Source organism: Ambystoma mexicanum, chromosome 3p (genome assembly GCF_040938575.1).
Source record: "Ambystoma mexicanum isolate Mex_15411 chromosome 3p, UKY_AmexF1_1, whole genome shotgun sequence".
NCBI lineage: Eukaryota > Metazoa > Chordata > Amphibia > Caudata > Ambystomatidae > Ambystoma > Ambystoma mexicanum.
Window position 1 is genome coordinate 1,012,299,690 of NC_090925.1, and position 16,341 is coordinate 1,012,316,030.

General features: G+C 48.9%; 1 protein-coding gene across 2 annotated transcripts in view; it reads left to right on the forward strand.

The window, feature by feature from the left end:
* Positions 1-16,341, forward strand: part of MYBL2 (MYB proto-oncogene like 2) — a 382,491-nt gene that overhangs the window by 285,109 nt on the left and 81,041 nt on the right. The gene's annotated exons all lie outside the window — the stretch shown is intronic.

The window sequence follows — 16,341 nt, forward strand, 5'->3', positions numbered from 1 at the left end:
CGATGAAAAAACCTGCGATGAGAAATACTGCGGTGAAATAATGTATAACCTACTAATGCACCTTGTCAGATCAGACTGTACAAATGCTCACAGACAGCACAACTGCCATGTTTTTCATAAACAAGCGGTGTCGGGGGGTGGATGGAGGGCGTACTCTCCAAATCTGTCCAGACTAGCACAAAAAATTTGGAAGTGGGCACTCAAGCGGAGCATGTTCCTAACATTGCAACATGTTCCAGGGGAACTCAATTCTCTAGCAGACTCATAAAGCAGAGATGCTCTAACCGAAGAGTACGAGTGACAGCTTGAAAAAATATCCTAAACTATATCTTCTCCCTATGGGGTTAACTTCCTTTAGACTTGTTCGCCACAAGTCGGAACACGCAATGCCCAAGCTCGCATCCAGGTTTCTCAAACACGTTTTGAATGACCTGGTCAGGGAAACTTTCCTATAAATCCCGCAAACCCCCCCCCCCCCCCCTCCCCCTCCCATCGCCGCTAATGAGCAAGGTAGTGAACAAAATGCACCAGCAACAAGTGACTCTAATCCTAGTTGCTACAATGTGGGGGAGACCTCCTGGGTTTTCACATCTGTGCAAACTGGCAAAGTGCGATCCACTCAAACTCCTGTGCCCCTTGAACATGCTTTCACAGTGCGGGGGGCTGGGGGGGAATCAACGTTCCACCCACAACCTCAATCTATGAACTTGGCAGCTTGGCTCCTGAAGTCAATGAATTTGGCCATTTGAACCTACCTCAAAGGTGTATGGCCATCCTCAAGGAGGGCCCGCAAACCAAACACCAGACACTGTTATTTTAACAAAGGGAAAAGATTTGTACTATGGTGTCATCCAAAAGAAATGAACCAGATAGAATGTACTCAATCACACATTCTCCATTACATGCTCCATTTACTAGACTCGGGACTAGTATTTAACTCCAGCAAGGTTCGCCTAGCGGCTGTATCTGCGTACACCACTTCTCAAAGCAAGGTTTTCCTGGTGGAAAGTCCATGTCCTTAAGGCATTCAAAAAAGACTATACCCTCCCATTCAAACCAGTCTCCGGGGTGGGAACTAAATGTGGTACTTGCAAAGCTCATGGGACCACCCTTAGAGCCCATGCATAAGTCCAGCCTTAAACACCCAACATATAAAACCGCTTTTCTGGTGGTGATCACCTCCATAAGAAGAGTCGGTGAACTACAAGCTTTGTTAGCGCAAGACCCTTTCTTTGCAATCCACAAAGACAAGTTGGTCCTAAGAACATACCGTGGGTGTTCACCTAAGTTAATATCTAAGTTCCATATCAACCAGTCCATTGAACTTCCAGCTTTCCTTCAAAGCCCTTCAGGCTCAGCTGAGAAAAAAATTCTTACACTAGATGTAAGGAGGGCGGTCCTTTACTATGTAGACAAGACCGCTACAAAAAACACACCAACTGTTTGTCTCCATGGCTTCTGGCAGGGAAGGTGATCACTTTTCAAAATATCTCCAGATGGAGTGCATGCTACTTTGTCAAACAAAACTCTGCCTTTCACACCAAGAGCTCACTCTACCAGGGGTACACAAGCTAACTTGGCCTTTATCGCAAACGTCCCGCTGGACGCCATTTGCAAAGCAGCTACGTGGAGCTCTATCCATAATTTTACTCGGCACTATTGCATTGACGCACATTATAAAGCAGATTCACAGGTGTGACAAGTGGTGCTAAACATGTATTTGCCACTACCTTCTCACAACCCACCACCGTCTCCAGACACTGCTCGCTTACATATACAGAAGTGATACATTACTCACCGTTAAGATATTTCTGATGGTTGTGTCTGCTTAGATTCAAATACGCCCACCCTTCTTCCCCTGTGGAGTAGAAGGTGTATAGGTGTTTTTCTGGCTTCATCTGCTATAATCTGCTTTATTACACCTGTACTCACGCTACACTTCATGCTACCTCATGTCAGAAACAAAACAATCTGAGGGACCTTGACGCGTGAAGGTCTATGGGTACTGTAGACCTCACACTAGGGGAAGTATTACTGGCACGCCCTGTCGACATCCCTTTTCGAGTTTTGAAGACAAACTGTAATACTCTGCCGCTACCACTAGATGTCGGCCTATGCGTAGCATGTGAATCTAAGCAGATACATGCATCAGAAATATGATTATGGTGAGTAATGTGTGTGTGTATGTATATATATTTCTGAGGCTTGTGGAATCTGCTTAGATCACATGCTGTGCATAGGCCGACATCTAGTGGAAGCTGCGGAGTATTAGTTTGTTTTTCGAAACTTGAAAATGGGCGTCGACACAGGGCGTGCCAGTAATACTATCCCTAGTGTGACGTCCACTGTACCCAAGATCCCTCACGCGTCTAGGATCCTCAGATTGTTTTCTTCCGCCATACTGGTCGGAAGCATTTTGTGGAGTCCCCTGGCCTTAGCCATACTTTTGATAGAATTTAAAATAATAATCTATTGACATCCTTTCCCACCCCAACGTCGAACTTCGACACTCGACGCCGGCTGGAGAAGAAATCGACCGTCGGCTGTTGCACGACAGATTTGGGCCTCGTAAGGCTGCTGGCCTCGGCCCGGGCCTGGTAGGCCGCTGGCCTCGGCCCTGCAAGTAGGGAGAGTGGGGGGGGTGGTACATACTCTACACTCTTGGTATATAGGTACACCTTATACATTTCCTACACTTAACAGCCCGCTGCCTCAAGGTGCGTATGGAGGGTACCCCTTTTCAATTCTGCCCCAAGTGCAATCGCAAATACCCTTGGGTCGACAGGCACTCCACGTGCAATCTCTGCTTGCCGAGGGACCACCCCGAAGCGAACTGCAGAGCGTGTAGTAGGTTTAAACCTAAGACACTTAAGGACCGTTCGACGAAGCGTTGGGCCCACCACGCCAGGCAGGCGGCCATGGCAGCGGAGGGAGCCTTCAGCAATGGCAGCGACGCCGTACTTTCGGACGGCGAGGGCATTACGGCGTCGAAAGACAGCCGAGCGCAGGTCCCTGACCTCGGAAGGTCGTCCGGCAGGGCGGCTATGGGGAAGACCCCCGGCGACGCAAGCGCTTCACATACTACACACACTAAACACACTAAGTCCAACCGAGACTCGATGACGTCGAGTTCTCGGAAAGAGGCACAGATAGAACGGTCCGATTCGGTGTCCTCTGGGCGCTCTCGATCAAGATCGCCGCATGACTCCAGGCAATCATCCACTCTTGCCAAGAGTGCCTCGCTCCCTAGGCTAACAGAAGTTCGATCGTCGGAAGACGAAGACGACTTCCACCCCCAGGCCGCGCTCCAGGAGTCGGAGCCCGCAATTAAAGCCAGCGAGGCCCCACGCTCGAAGGACGGGGACACCTCTCCCGATCCTCGACGCCAGGCGTCGAAAAACTCCGGAGCCACTAAGGGACAGGGAAAACATTTTTCTACGCACGGGGAGGGGGGAAAACAGCAGAAGAAACTACCTGTACATTCTTCCACACCTGTGAAACACTCCACCCCCCCCCCCTAAACAGACAGACAAGCCCAGGTCTGCTGATAGGTCCACAACCAACAAAGCTACTCAAGATAAATCCCATAGACTTGCTGAGAGAGTCATTCCCAGTTCCAAAAAATGGTCCAGTGAAGACATAGATAGGGTCATGTCATGAATGTCTTCTTTAGCTGATTTTTATGATAAAAATCCAGAACATTTCCTCTCGTATGATCCACAAGGGGCCACACCCTCAGGCTCTACTGATCCTATCCCCCCCGAGTAAGAAGGCCCGGTTTGAAACTCCAATGAGGTCCGAACCTTTCGAGGTACAACCTTACGCAAGACCATACTCCCGGTATCAAGGAGAGGCTTCCTTTTGTGAAGACCAAGATTTTGGGTTGATAGAAGAGCAAACCGGGACGGCCTACTATGGGGATGATGAGGACCAGGAGGAAGAAGAGGATGACCCGGAAACATACAGAGTAGATTCTCCGGTAGAGAACTAAGCCCCGGTTACTGACTCCCCGGTCGATAACCAACCCCTCCTAAATGAGGATCTCGCTCGCGCAGCAGAACATTTCCACATTGACACCCACGGTGTACAGGAGGAAAGGGACTTCGCAGAAGAGTTAGTGGGAGAAACGAGGCCTGTTGCCCAGACCATCCCTATCCTTAAATCCATTCAGCGGAGAATAGATCCGTCCCTGGTGTGGTGAACCCAAACCTCACCAGAGCAGTCAATCCCAGGGTTGAAAAACTTTTCAGGGCAGCTCAGTCTGACCCTCTCTATATAAGAGGACAGCTGAAGCCAGACTCCCTAGTTGTCACCAACACTCGTAAGAGGGCTGGGACACCCTTGTCTACGTCAGAAGCTCCTCCCGACAAGGAGAGCAAAAAACTGTACGGTTTCGGCAGGAAGGTAGCCTCAACGTCCGCCTATCAAGCAAGGATTGCTAACTCCACCACCCTGTTGGCCAGCTACAACTGCCATCAGTGGGAAGAAGTCGCGGCTCTCATAGCCTCTGCTCCTGAACCGTTAAAGGGCCAATTAGCTCGGATTTCCGCAGAGGGTAGAGCCGTGTCTGGTTGCATTTTGAAAGCAACCTTCGACGCCGCAGACAACGCAGGCAGATTGATAGCAGAAGGTACTGTTATCAAGAGACATGCGTGGTTACGGCAGTCTGGTTTTAAGGCAGAAACACAGGCATCATTGTTAGACAAACCGGTGGAAGCCGATCTGTTGTTTGGTAAGGCGGTCGAAGACACACTGAAAAATGCCAAGGACGAATACGAGACACTCAAATCCCTTGGTCAGTTAACCAATAAACCCCCTAACCAGAGAGGGAATTGTAATTTTCGTCGCCCACGCGGCCAAAATTCCCAGAGAGGATCTAACTATTCCCAGGGGCAGGGTACACAGTGGAACAACAACCAACAGTCTACCCAGGGTTACGGCAGAGGTAATAGGAGAGGTCGTGGTAAAGGCAGAGGCAGCCCCAGCAAGGGAGGCGGCACGCCTCCACCAAAGCAGTGACGCTCAGTTCAGGGTCCCTTCTCACGCAACCCCAGTAGGAGGACGCATTTCAAACTTCACCCAGGCTTGGGAAGGGATCACATCAGACAGATGGGTGCTGTCAACAGTATCCACGGGATATTGTATAGAGCTACTGCAGCGTCCCCGGAACCATCCTCCACGACAAAGAGTACACTCCTTAGAACATCAGAAGATTCTCCTCGAGGAGATCGCCATTCTTCTACAAAAGGACGCGATGGAACTCGTCCCGGGACACCAGGTATTCAATTTACTTCCTTGTGCCAAAGAAAGACTTGACAATACGCCCAGTATTGGACTTACGGCCTGCCAACAAGTATGTCAAGCCCCAAAAATTTCGTATGACCATGCTACAAGAGGTAATCCCCCTCCTAAAAAAGGGGGATTACATGGCAACCTTGGATATGAAAGATGCTTATTTTCATATTTCCATGTTCCCAGCGCACAGAAAGTACTTGCGCTTCAAGGTGGACAGTCGGCACTTCCAATTCAAGGTACTGCCCTTCGGGGCAGCTTCAGCACCAAGGGTATTCACCAAGGTACTGGCGGTGGCGGCTGCACACCTACGCAGGGAGGCAATCCCAGTGTACCCTTATCTGGACGACTGGCTCATAACGGGGGAAACCCTCAGGAATTTGCAGGACAAACATTCAAAGGACGATCGACCTCCTCCACGAGTTAGGCTTCTCAATCAACGAAAAGAAGTCAAGCCTGGTGCCAAGCACCTCAAAACAATTCCTAGGAGCAATCCTGGATACCCAGGAGGGGTTGACCTTTCCTTCAGAAGAAAGAATTCGGAATATACTACTGCAAATTCCGCATTATCAGTCCGGTCAACAAATAACAGTACGCAAAGCAATGCGTTTACTGGGCATGATAGCGTCATGTATTTACCTGGTCCCCCACGCGCGCCTGCGCATGCGTCCCATGCAGGAATGGTTGGCGAAACAGTGGTCTCAGGCAAGTGGTCAGTGTGACGATCTAGTGGTCATTTCGCCAACACTGGTACAAAGCCTTCACTGGTGGACAAGAGAAAATCTCGCACAGGGGAAACCCTTTTACGATCCCGAAGTACAGGCAGTAGTCACTACAGATGCATGTCTGACGGGGTGGGGAGCTCCCCATCTCCACCACACAGCTCAGGCTCTCTGGTCTCACTCAGTGGCCAAGAACCACATCAACCTGCTAGAGCTTCTGGCAGTATTCAGAGCGCTTCAGGCGTTCGAGCCCCACCTACTAAACCTGTCAGTGCAAATCCGGATGGACAGCACTACAACCATGTTCTACCTGAACAAGCAAGGAGGGACTCGCTCGCCAAATCTGTCCAAGCTTGCCCAGAAAATCTGGATATGGGCACTCAGACGGAACATCTTCCTGTCATCACAACATGTTCCAGGGGAGCTCGATTCCCTAGCGGATGCTCTGAGCAGAGACTCCCTCCCAGAGGAACACAAATGGGTTCTTCACAGAGAGGTCGTAGAAGATCTCTTCTCTCAGTGGGGTTTCCCCACTATAGACTTATTCGCCACAAGCGAAAACAGACAATGCCCAGGATTTGCATCCAGGTTCCCCCAATCAGACTCCCAGGGGAACGCCCTGTGGATGAACTGGTCAGGGATGTTTGCGTACGCTTTTCCACCAACTCCTCATCAGGAAAGTGGTGAACAAGATGAACAGGGAGTCGATGACGCTCGTCCTAGTTGCTCCCATGTGGGCAAGACAACCGTGGTTCCCACACCTACGCAGGATGGCGGTGTGCGAGCACATCAAACTTCCAGCCTGGTACAACCTACTGTCCCAGCACCAAGGTCAAACAGTGCACCAGCAACCCAACTCAATGAACCTAGCAGCATGGCTCCTGAGGTCATAGTTTGGACACCTCAATTTACCACAGAGGTGTATGGACATCCTAAAGGAATCTAGGAAACCAAACATAAGGCACTGTTACTTTGACAAGTGGAAGAGGTTTGTTATCTGGTGCCAGAGTAGACAAATCAACCCAGTTGATTGCACTCCTTCCACTATTGTTACATACATGCTCCACCTGCTAGATGCAGGATTGGTTTTTAACTCACTGAAAGTACACCTGGCAGCCCTCTCGGCTTACACCACTTCCCATAGCAAGGTTTCGTGGTGGAAAGTACCAGTAGTTAAAGCCTTCATGGAAGGAGTAAAGAGACTTCACCCTCCTATTTCAAACCCACCACCAGGGTGGGACCTTAATGTGGTGCTAGCCAAGCTCATGGGCCCCCCTTTCGAACCCATGCATAAAAGCAGTCTCAAACACCTGACTTATAAAACGGCCTTCTTAGTAGCTATTACTTCTATAAGAAGGGTCAGTGAAATTCAGGCTCTGTCAGTGCAGGATCCCTTCTTTACTATCCATAAAGACAAACTGGTTTTACGCACACACCCTAGGTTCTTGCCTAAATTTATATCAAAATTCCATATAAACCAGTCCATCGAGCTTCCGGCTTTCTTCCAGAACCCGCAAAGCTGGCTGAGGTGAAACTACACACCATAGATGTGCGTAGGGCGGTCCTCTACTATGTAAATAAAACCAGACCGCTAAGGAAAACAGATCAACTGTTTGTCTCCGTAGCTACAGGCAGAAAGGGGGATCGCGTCTCTAAAGGTGCCATCTCGAAGTGGATTATTAACTGTATCCAGCTGTGTTACTCACTCTCTGAAAAGACTGCCTTTTACGCCAAGGGCCCACTCTACTAGAGGCATTGGGGCCACTCTGGCTTTCATTGCAAATGTACCCCTTGACACCATTTGCAAAGCAGCTACCTGGAGCTCTATTCACACTTTTACTCCGCATTACTGCATTGACACCCATTCCAAGGCAGATACACAAGTGGGACAAGCGGTTCTAAGACACTTATTTGCTCATGACACTTCTCACATCCCACCTCCTTCTTCTAGTACTGCTCGCTAATCTATGCACAGCATGTGATCTAAGCAGATTCCACAAGCCTCAGAAGGGATACATTACTCACCGTAATCGTATTTCTGATGCTTGTATCTGCTTAGATTCACATGCGACCCACCCTTCCTCCCCTCCGAGAGAAGGCGCATGATTGCTTGTAGTCCTACCTTCTGTCTATCTGCTTGGATTATCTGTACTCGCGCTACTCCTCATGCTACCTCATGTCAGAAAAAATACAATCTGAGGATCCTAGACGCGTGAGGGATCTTGGGTACAGTGGACGTCACACTAGGGATAGTATTACTGGCACGCCCTGTGTCGACGCCCATTTTCGAGTTTCGAAAAACAAACTAATACTCTGCAGCTTCCACTAGATGTCGGCCTATGCACAGCATGTGAATCTAAGCAGATACAAGCATCAGAAATACGATTACGGTGAGTAATGTATATATATATATATATATATATATCTATATATATATAATTAGCTTGTGAATCTGCTGAGTCACATGTTGTGCAACATCTAGTGGAAATCGGGGAGTAGTGCAGCTTGTCTTTCAAGGATCGAAAGGGGACGTCGACATGAGTGTGTTAGTAACACTATTACTAATGTGACGTGTAGTGTACCAAAAATCCCTCACGCGTCGAGGTCCCTCACATTGTTTTTTTCCACCCAGCTAGCTGGTCGCCTTATGCTGGGCTCGAAAATTTGCTAGTAGATATTTTGTCCATGACCTCCGGTTTTAATATTCGTCAACCTTCACCGACGACTAAACGACCACTGCTGAAGACCGCAGAAGCCAACTCAAGACGTCGGTGGCTGGTGCTACTGTAGACTGTGTGGCCTCGGCCCTTCGGCCAGTCCTACACAGTAGGGAGAGTCTCCCCTCTTTTCCCTTCTGGTGTAGTGGAGGTGTAATAAGTGTCTACCTCGAGATTATAACAAGCAGTCCTGTCGGTCTTGCAAGCTTTTACGTCCTAAGATGATAAAAGAACTCAGAGTAAAATGGTGGGCGGCCTACGCCATGCAGCAGGCTGAGAGTAGCTGCCCCGCAGATGCCTCGAGTGACGGGGAAGTAAGTGACAGCCATGGCTCCGACACGGGGGCCATTGATCTATCTTGAGCAGCCACGCTCCGAGGTGTCTATGTCCAGCCTTGGCAGGCAGACCACCGGTTCTGCTATGGGGAGTGTACACTCCGGCAACAAGGACAAACACACCACATAAATTAAAGCACACAACCTCACTGAGCCTCCTCGACGGACAAAGACTCCAACAGGTACACTGATCCTTTCGATGGAACTCTGCCTCCCTCCCTGCAACCGTCTTGGAGGCATGCGTCCGGGCCTCAAGTGAGGAGGGCGTCGGCACTAAACTTCATATGAGCGCCGAGATGCCTCATAAGAGCGCGTTGCCACCTAAGGTTTCAGCAGTGCCGACAACCGTGACGTAGCCACTAGGCCCATCAATCCCTCCCAGATACGCCAAAGATCCGCAAGAGTGTCTCGAACATAATCTCTGCGCCAAATAGGCCTAAAGACACGTCAAAAGACACGTCCTGACGTCAAGGTCGGGAAGAATAATCTGACGGTTCCCAGCCCCTGTCTAAGACTGTCGGACAAGGCTCAACGGCCTAAGGACCCAAGTCCTCAAGAGTCCTCCAACCCCCCCCCCCCTTTCAGACCCCTCTGGGTCCTCTTTATGGACCAGGGACAGGTTTGAGGGGTACATAAATACACTTTCCAAATTTGTGGACTTTTCAGAAACATTTATCACCCCTAAATGGCCAAGAGGAAGACTACTAACCTACTATGGCTAAACTTCAGAGGACCTCCATCCACGCTCCTTGTGAGGAGGTGTTTGATGTAACAACCAGAGGTGACCCCACAGGACCCTTATGATCAGGGTGAGGATCCTTTTGATGAACCTATAGACCAGTCCCCAGATTGGGGTGAAGAACAACCTGTGGGTGAGGCACCATTGCTGTCACCATCCACTACCCCGGATCCAGACACAATGTGCATAGATCCAAAGTAAGACAATACCTCTGTTAAACGCCATCAAACGGCGCATCGCCCCCTCTTTGTTGACCCCATCGCAAACAAGAGCAGTAAACCCACGGGTCGAGAAACTCTTTCGCCCCTCACCAACAGACCCACTTTACATCCGGGGACATGCCACTCCCGGTTCCCTAGTGGTGGCAACAGCTAGGAAGAAAGCAGGAGTACCCTTGTCTACGTCTGAGGCACCGCCGGACAAGGATTGCAAGAAGTTGTATGCCCTGGGGAAGCGCATTACTGCGGCAGCCTACTCCACTAGGATAGCTAACACCACCGCATTGTTGGCTAGTTACAGCGACGTCCAGTGGAATTTGCTCCAAGAGGGCCTGCAGGAAGTCCCAGAGCAAACACGATCACGCCTGCTGGTGGTTGTGTCAGAGGGGGAGGCAGGTTAATCAAAAAATTCCTAAAAACACCCTGGATGCTGCTGATACAGCGGGTCGAACACTGGCCCAAGGTCCCTTGTTAAAAAGACACTCATGGTTAACAAAATGTGGGATTTAAACCGGAAATACAGGCATCCCTCATTAACAGGCCGGTAGAAGAAGCTATCCTATTTGGAAAGGCGGTGGATGAGGCTTCAGAGACTGCAAAAAAGGAACATGAAACCGTAAAGTCACTAAGCCAGATAACAGAGGACTTATCAGCTGCAAGGGGGTAGCTCTTGCCGCTCCTTTCGGGGACAGTTTTCCCACGGTCCCCCCACAATCAGTACGGAACGGGAAATGCATCATGATCATCAGGACAAAGGGCAGCTGCCAATATCAGCCAAGAGGACAGCACCGTGGCAAAGGAAGAGGTAGAAGCACCACCCCAAGGGGCTCCCCAGCCTCAAATCAAAAATGGCTTACCGATCCGGGTCCTCTCCCATGCCTCCCTGGTTGGGGTCCCGCTAACATTCTTCCATGCATGGCAGGGAATTACAGAGTTGGGTGCCTAAAACCGTCACCCACGGTTACTGTATCGAGTTCCTCTGACTACCTCGATATCGACCACCAGCAGCCAGACGCTTATCGCCAGAATATCTGAAAATCCTACTCCAAGAGGTGGAGATCCTGCAAGAAAAGGGCACGATTGAAGTCATACCCGTTCTACAGGTAAACAAGGGTATTTATTCATTGTACTTCCTTGTACCCAAAAAGGATCTCACCTTGCGCCCTGTGCTAGACTTAGGCCTAGCGAACAAATTTGTAAAACGACAAACGTTTCATATGACTAGACTGCAAGAGGTAATCCCTCTACTAACACAAAGGGATTACATGGCAACATTAGACATGAAAGATGCATACTTTGATATTTCAGTGCGGCCAGCGCACAGAAAATACCTAAGGCTCATGATAGAGGACAAATACTATCGGTGTTGCCTCAGCCCCAAGGGTATTTACAAAGGTACTGGCAGTAGTAGCGGCTCACCTGCGCAGGCAGTCCATTCATTCCAGTCTATCCTTACCTCAACAACTGGCTAATAACTGGGGATTCGTACGGAACATGCCTATCAAACACCCAGAAGACATTAAATCTACTCTTCAGTCTGGAATTGTCAATGTAAAAAAGTTCAACCTAGACCACAGTCAAGTCAAACAATTTCTTGGGGCTCTAATTCGGACAGAAGACTGCCCTCTCTTCCCCTTCAACTAGAGGGTTCAAAACATGCTGTCCCTCACTATGTAGCCAGCCATGAGGTGACTGTATGCAAAGACATGCGACTGTTAGGAATGATGGCCTCCTGCATTTACTTAGTCCCACGTGCACGTTTGCACATGCGCCCCATGCAAGAGTGACTCAACAGCCAATGGTGTCAGGCCAGCGGACAATGGAACGATCTAGTGGTTGTCTTGGCAGCCCTCGTTCTCTCTCTGCAGTGGTGGTCGAGGGAAAACCTCTTGAAGGGGAAATCCTTCACCACCCCAAGTAGAAGCCACTCTCACCACAGACGCATCTCTGACAGGGTAGGGGGGGGGGGCTCACCTCCTTCATCACATAGCACACAGCGTTTGGTCCCCAGCAGTAGCATCCAACCACAATAACCTGCTGGATTTGTTATCAGTGTTCAAAGCCCTAAAAGCTTTCCAAACACAACTACAGGGGAAGACAGTACTCGTCCTCACGGACAGCACCACAACCATGTATTACCTGAACCAACTGGGGGGAGGGGCACACAATCGCCAGGGCTATCCAAACTGTCTCAGAACATTTGGCAGTGGGCTCTCAAACCCAAAATGTTCCCGTTTCAAAACGTTCCAGGGGAACTCAAACTACTGGATGACGTGCTCAGCAAAGACTTCCCTCTACCCTTAGAGTACGAATGGCAGTTACACTAAGGCATCGTCTCCAATGTCTTCGCAGAATGGGGCTTCCCACAGATTGACCTGTTTGCAACTCTGTAGAACGCTCAATGTCCAGATTACGCACCCAGGTACCCCAAAGAACCGATCCAAGGGGAACGGTCTCTGGATAACATGGTCAGGGAAAATTGTCTACGCTTCCATTCTCCCCACCCCCCCCGTCTCCCCTCCTCAGCAAGATAATGCACAGGATGCACCAGGAGCCAGTCACAATGATTCTGGTGGCCACTGTGGGCCCGCCAACCCTGGTTCTCCCATCTGATGGCAATGTCAGTCTCTCCTCCGATGAAACTGCCTTGCCCATACAACAGGCTCTCAATGGGAAACGCTCCATCCATGCCCGCAAACTCTCTAGCGGCCTGGCTCCTGAAGGCACCTCCAACTCCCTCAGATGCGTGGACATTCTTTTTTTCTTTTATTTTTTTAAATGGTTATTTTTAAACAAGGCAGGGCGACCGCAATAGAGGTTTAGATTGAAGCAAGTTGTACATCAAATTAAGGTCATGTCTCATTCCCCTCTCTCCCCTTCCCCCACAGTTATTGGACCCGCCCGGGTGTTTGATGCCCAAGTTCATTGTCTCTGTTCCTGGGGAGTGCCTCCGTCATCCAGGACCGTCGGGTCAAGAATTGGGCCCCAAATGTTTCGGAAGCAGTGGAGATGGCCCGCCCTGGCTACAGTAACTTTTTCTGCGACCGATATATCCATATTTTCACCCACCACAGGGGCAGAAGGGGGCCCTCCACTGATTTCCATGAGGGGGCAACCACTATCCTTCCCACCAGCAAACATTGAGACAGTAACTTAGCTTTGGGACCGGACGTTGAGTAGATCCCTGGGACAGGGGAGCCCAAGAGAATGGGTTCGGGTTCTAGAGGAAGCGTTGTCTGGGTGATCTCTGTTAATGTTAAAGGACATTTGTACCGCACACTTTCACCACCGGAGTGGTCCCTTGGTGGCTCTGAAAGAGGGAGGGAGATTGAGTTAGTGGTTGGAAGCAGGGAAAGTGCAAGAGAGCAGTGATGTGCTGTTGGTGGCCTCAGCCCGGTGGGTCCGTTGGCTGGGCCTGGGGTGTTTGCGGCCGGTAGTCGCTGTGTACTGTTGTGCAAGTCTGTGTTTTTGTTTTGTTGTTGCAATGTAGTGAAGTTTGTGCAGTTTGTTGTGCTGTAGGTTTGTGGTTGCGTTTGGAGTTTGAGAGGTGTGTGCAGAGGGGGAAATCGATAGAATTGATAAGTTGTCATCTCTATCTCGGATTGAGGTGCTGTGCTTGCATAGTCTCCCCTAATGCACCTCTGTCCTGATCTGGGCCCATCTAGCATTCAAGGTCCTTTTCACATCCCCCCCCATCTCCAACTACCTCCCTCTCAACCCCACTTGTCCTCCCTTCCTACTCCTGTGGTCCGTGTACCTGCCAATGTCCACCATTCAGCTAGTGCAGTGAATGCCAGTATCTCCACAATTAAACATAACACTTTGGTACCTGGTAGCTACTATCGGGAGGGTGGGGGGGGGGTGACGATGTTGGGTGAAATTGGCTGGGGTAGTTGACTCAGTTTCCTGGGTGTCACCTTTTTCAGTCTATCTGGTGTCACCAGTCACTTTGCTGCGGGAGCTTCCCTGTCAGTTCTGGGGGTGCCAGTGTCCTTTTCAGTTTAGTCATCTTTTTTCTCTGTTTTCGGTTTTCAGTTTGTGTCTATGGTGTTGAAGAGACACGTTTTTAGTAATTTCCTGAATTTGTGGTGATCTTCGGTGTTTATTTCTTTTGGGATGATGTTCCAGTTTTTTGCGGCTAAGTGGTAGGAGGTGCCTCCAAGTTTTTTCTTAAGGTAAGGTTTTAGTTCCATGCAGATTTTGTTGCTGGATCGGAGGGGCCTCGTTGGTTTGTAGATTATTTTCTTTTGTAGGAATTCTGCTCCTTGTCCATTGATCGCCCTGTGCTGTATGCACATGGTTTTGAAGGTGATGCAATGTTTTACTGGGAGCCAGTGTAGTGTTTTTAGGGCAGGAGTGATGTGGTCTCTTCTGGATAGTTTGAAGAGTATTCTGGCTGCTGCATTTTGGATCTGTTGAAGTTTCTTCAGGAGGTATTCTGGTATTCTGAGGTAGAGGCTGTTTGCATAGTCGATTCTTGACATGATTAGGGTGACGATAGGTAGTGTTTTGTGTGTACAGGAGAGGAAAGGTAGGATTATTCTTGCCGCGCGGAGGAAAAAAACATTTCTTCACTGTTGCATTTATTTGTGGTTCTAAGGTTAGGGTGTTGTCCATCAGGACTCCCAGATTTTTTACTACCTTAGATGGTGTTGGTGTGGTTCCCATTTCCGTTGGCAACGGGATGGCTGTTTGTTCTCTTGGTCTTTGGATATGATCATGATTTCTGTCTTTCCTGGGTTGATTTTCAGGTTGTTGGCAAGTTGAGGACTTCTTTCAGACAGTCAATTAGAGCTGAATGATCTGCTTCGGTGTCTTTGATTTTGTAGATGATTTGAGTGTCATCAGCATAGTTGTAGCAAGTAATGTTGTATTTTTTTAAGATTCTGATGACCGGGGGTCTGGTAGATGTTGAAGTATAGTGGTGATAGTGAAGATCCTTGTGGCACTCCACAGTTGTTAACTCTTGGAGTGGATTTGAAGGGTTTAATCCATACGGTTTCTGTTCGGAATGATTTAGTCCAGAGTAGTGCTGTGTCTGTTATGCCTATGTCTTCTAGTCACGGTGTCAGCTTAGGAGGTTGGATGCACACTTGGGTAGGCATAGTGATCACGAATGGGATGATGAGGTGGTCACTCCATAGTATTTGTATTGGTGGTGCCGTGGTGATGAGTTTTTCATTGGCAAAAATTGTGTCATGGGTGTGTCCTGCCGAGTGTGTTGCTCCTTTGACTAGTTGATGTAGTTTCATGGTAGCGAGCTGTTCAGTCAGTGAGTTATGGGTGTTGGCGTGATTGTCTTCAAACCAGATGTTGAAGTCCCCCAGGATGATTAGGTGTTCGTGGTTGATGGCTAAGTTGGTGATGGCTTCTATGAATTTGTCGACGAAGGTTGCATCATATGTCGGTGGTCTGTACAGCAGGATGAATGTTATGTTGGTTTTTGGGCTTGTTGTTAGGTGTACTACCATGGTTTTGCATTTGAGGATGTTGAGTGGTTCATCCGTTTTTATTTCCAGGTGTTCTTTGAATGCTATTGCGATGCCTCCTCCTTTTTTGTTTTTTCTGTTTATTTGAAGTCAGTTAGAAGGCAGCCTTGGAGTGTGACTTTGTAGTTGTCGTCCAGCTATGTTTCTGTGACAAACAGGATGTCAATGCCGTTGTCATTGAGTAGATCGAAGATCTGAGTGTTTTGACATGGATCTTGCGTTTATTAGATTGCAGTGGAGTTTGGGGGCGTTGTTTGGTTTGGACTTTCTTGTTGAGGTCGTCTTCTGATCAGTGTTGAGGTTTCCTTCCTGGTCGATCTCTTGTTGTGCTATGGGTTTCGGGTGTCAGCGTTTTCGAAGAGTTCCTCTAGGTTCTGTCTTGTTTTTTTTTTTCCTAATCGGGTTCTTCTTCCTGGAGTTGTGGTTGTCGATTGGAAGTTCCTCTGGCTTTGGTGATGTAGGGTGTTATCGCATCGGTTGTGTTTGTTGCTTTTTGTGTTGTTCATCCTTCTTCTACATGCTTGTGTTAGGTTGGTTGATGTTGCTGTTTCTAGCGTTGGGTTAATTTGCTGTAGTGACCAGTTGTCAGCGAGGTATGGTGTTAAGTAGAGGGATTTTTCTCTTCTCTCAGTGTTGGTTCAATTTTTGTTCTTGTCTGTGGGGGTGCATTCTGTAGTTGTCTCTTTGTTGCTGTTCCGGAGTGTGTGTTCTTTTTTCTTCTCTTGTTCTTACCCTTGGAATGCATCATTTGCGCGGCATTATAAGATTGAGAGTTCTTTAGTCTGTTTGGTGATGTCCAGCTGGAATCTGCTTTGGTCAGGTTTTGTTG